Here is a 3640-nt window from a genome sequence, read left to right as displayed (position 1 = left end):
AATTCGGACGGACGATGGCACGAAGCGAGAAAAGGCTATTTGCTTGGCTCAAAAGCCAAAACAAAATAAAAATAATATAGATCGTGGACACGGGACGTGTGCGGCACGACGATGGGCACGACGATGGGCACGAGAGCTCGGATGAGTGTAAACCAAGGGCGGAATACGACGATGGCGTAACGGTTTTGCGACGACGAACGAAGACAACTAGACGAACGGTAAAAGACAAAAGACGCGGCGGCGAGCACCAGCCGCGGTCATCGGCTAGACCTGGGTTCCTCGGAGGGACAAAGCTTACAATAGAGCGGTGTCTGATGTACATCGCCAGGGTGGCAAACGTTACGCAGGACTTATCGCCGCACCAAATTAAAATATTAAAAGTGTTTTTAAGTGAAGTTTTCCAGAGTTTTTCAATCCGTTCTTTTCATATTCGCGTAATGTGCAGTCTTTTGAAAGCCGCGCGAATACAGTTTTTTTGCTGTTTGCGTTTGTAGCGGTCGCGATCAAGGTAACGAGTACGACTGTCCTCCGGACGTTTTTCTTCGCTTTTTATTAACTCACATAAGATCGAAAACGCCGATCGATGTACTAGATATATATTTTTTTTTTTGCTTAAATTTACACGTATTATTATATTACATTATTACGCAGAGCACTGATGTTTCGAAGCCCATTTATCCATTATATCGTATTTATATTGTTTTGTTGTTCTCGGTTACTCGGTAGCTTTAACTGGCTGTACTGTATATCATATAAAACTGTTTCTCGACGACGTTTGTATCGCAAAGTACTGTATTCGTGTACTTGGGTGTATGACAATAATATTTTTATGTTTTTGTACACACAAATAATGCAAATGTTATTAAAACATTGGTACATTTTGTAGCGTTTTTTTTTCTGAAAATATTGACGTTTTAACATTTTAATTTCATCAATTTCCTGATTTTTAATATTTTTTCTAGTTTCGAAAAAAACTCGTTCGCCAGACATGCGAGCACGCGGGCCACGTGTTTGATACAATGATACCACTATCGCGCTATAGCACTATTGTATTAAATAATTCGCAGTTTTTTTCGAAACTAAAAAAAATATTAAAAACCAGGAAATTGATAAAATTAAAATGTTAAAACGTCAATATTTTCAGAAAAAAAAACTCTACAAAATGACTATCTTTAATTTTATTTTAAATAATTAAATAAAAAAAATACATTTTTTACCTTTTTTATTAAAACATAAAAATAAATTAAAACATGATATATTTGTAGTTCTTGTTCCTGTGAATCTTATTAAAAAACCAGAATTATGATATCTCCATTATTTCAGAATATATCGCAATGGTTAAATCCTCGCGGAACACCTGTATATTTAGTTATCCAACACTCAAGACTCAACTAATAAAAATCAATATACCTATAAACGTTATAATGTATTTTTGTTAATAATATGCAGTATTAAACAATTAATAGTATTCATTAGCTACCACGTACTTGTAAAACTTTGCTCAAGAGTAAATTAATTATTTAATAATTAATAGTCATCATTAAATTTTAATTTACGGCATGAATTTTTTTATAATATATTATATTTAATATTTGAGTATAATTCTACAGGTTTTAAATTTAAATAATTATATTCTTATATTGTTGATTAAATAGGTATCTACCTAATGAAACACAATATATGTATATTAATATTTAAAATATGTATTTAAATTATACAGATCATGTTTGAGAATTAATATTTAAATCTTTGAATGAATTTAGTACATTCAAATAGTAAATAAATATAAAATATATTAGTCATATTATGAAATATGTATGTAATAATGCACATAAATCGGTAATTGTTGACATATGCACTAATAAGATAATTTATAAGAATATCCTAGTTTCATTACACATTATTATAAAAATCGCATAAGTGAAACAGTTCTGATGGACGCAAAATTCGTCACGGCTCAGAAACGGTTTTAGTGATCGAGATTCGTCACTGTAAATGCATTCACACTGAACTATCAAATATCATAATATTATAATATGTGGTATGTACGATATGTTAAATAATTTAACAGATCTTTGTATAGGAACTTTATACTATTCGAAGTTCGAGTTTACACAAATTTTGATTTCACTTGCTATACGCACATCATCCGCGATCCAATATAGTCGGATTTCCTACCTAGGAGGTTTAGTTTCGTTTAAATGGATTTTCCCCGATGATATCTGAAAACTTAATTTAAGTTTTATCAAGTAATTCGACTTAAACTTGTTCTCCTACAAATAGCATCAGACTTTCGACGTCAGTAGGTTAAGGACTGTAGCTAGACTAGACTAAACACACTTAAAGAAAAATTTCATTTAATTAATGAAAAACGCATGTTAAATCAATGAAAAACGGGTATGATTTTGATCCAATGAAGTCAACTCATTATTACTTCATTATTCAGATTATTGATTTCATTAAATTAATGAAGCTGATAATTCTTGAAAAATAATAAATTTTCCAATAAATTAATTATGACTATATACAATTTGAAGAAATTATTTCTTTCATAGTAAGAAATCATATAATAGAAACAAATATTAATTGTAATAAGATTAATACTACCACTTTTAAAGTATAACCTTAATATCTTTAAACTAAAGATTTAATGTACTAGATAAAAGTAAAATTTCCTTCAATATAATGATTTTTTTTTTTTAAAAATGCAAAAAATTCAAGCACCATGTTAATTAAGGCGTCGCCCAAATACGCCGGAGCTTGTTACTTGTACCTGCCTATGCTTGGGATCCTAACACTAACACTTATTGACTATACAGTTTGAATTGATAATTGATGCCAAATCTTGAGCATTTAAGTCGTTATTTCTGAACTTCTTTTTTATTTTACGTTAAACATTGTTAAGCTATGCGATTCGTATAACTCATGTGTAATGAAACTTGGATATTCTTATTAATTGTCTTTGTAATGTATTTACTATTTATCAATAATATCTATTTATATTTTCATATTTTTTTATGTATTATATATTACCTTAACAGGATATAGAATATACCAAGTTTATTCGACGAATTAAATATTAATGCTTATACCTGTTTTATATAATTTCAATAAATACATTATAGCATTGTATTAACACTATAGTTTGAAGAAAAAAGAGAGAGGGAATTATAATAGAGTACTAATACTCAGTACTATAGCAAAGTCTATAGGTACTCTTTTTAAAAATAAAACATAAGATTTAAATAACTGCTTTCCATTTATTTCAATCCTAAAAGAATATAGAATAAATAAATTTACTAAACCGTTTTCGTTTAAAAAGTTTTAAGGTTAGACACTTCTTATACGAATAAAAGCTATAATAGTTTGCGTAATAGTAATGTACGCGTTTGCTGCAATCTGACATATATGTTGGGTTCTAAATTAGAAATATTTCACTTGAAATGTTTCAATTGAAATATTTCAAAATTGAAAATTTCACTTTTTTGAAATATTTCAATGAAATATTGAAAAATATTTTTTTTTTTTTAAATAGGTTCGGTTATAGTTGATTAGAAATAATATAATGATTATATACAGAAAATATTGATAGTACCTAAATGCAAAAATATGCACTATACATTTTTGATTTTTATCACTT

This window comes from Rhopalosiphum maidis, chromosome 3 (genome assembly GCF_003676215.2).
Source record: "Rhopalosiphum maidis isolate BTI-1 chromosome 3, ASM367621v3, whole genome shotgun sequence".
Lineage (NCBI taxonomy): Eukaryota > Metazoa > Arthropoda > Insecta > Hemiptera > Aphididae > Rhopalosiphum > Rhopalosiphum maidis.
The sequence above is the reverse complement of the archived record's forward strand: the minus strand, read 5'-3'. Positions refer to the sequence as shown.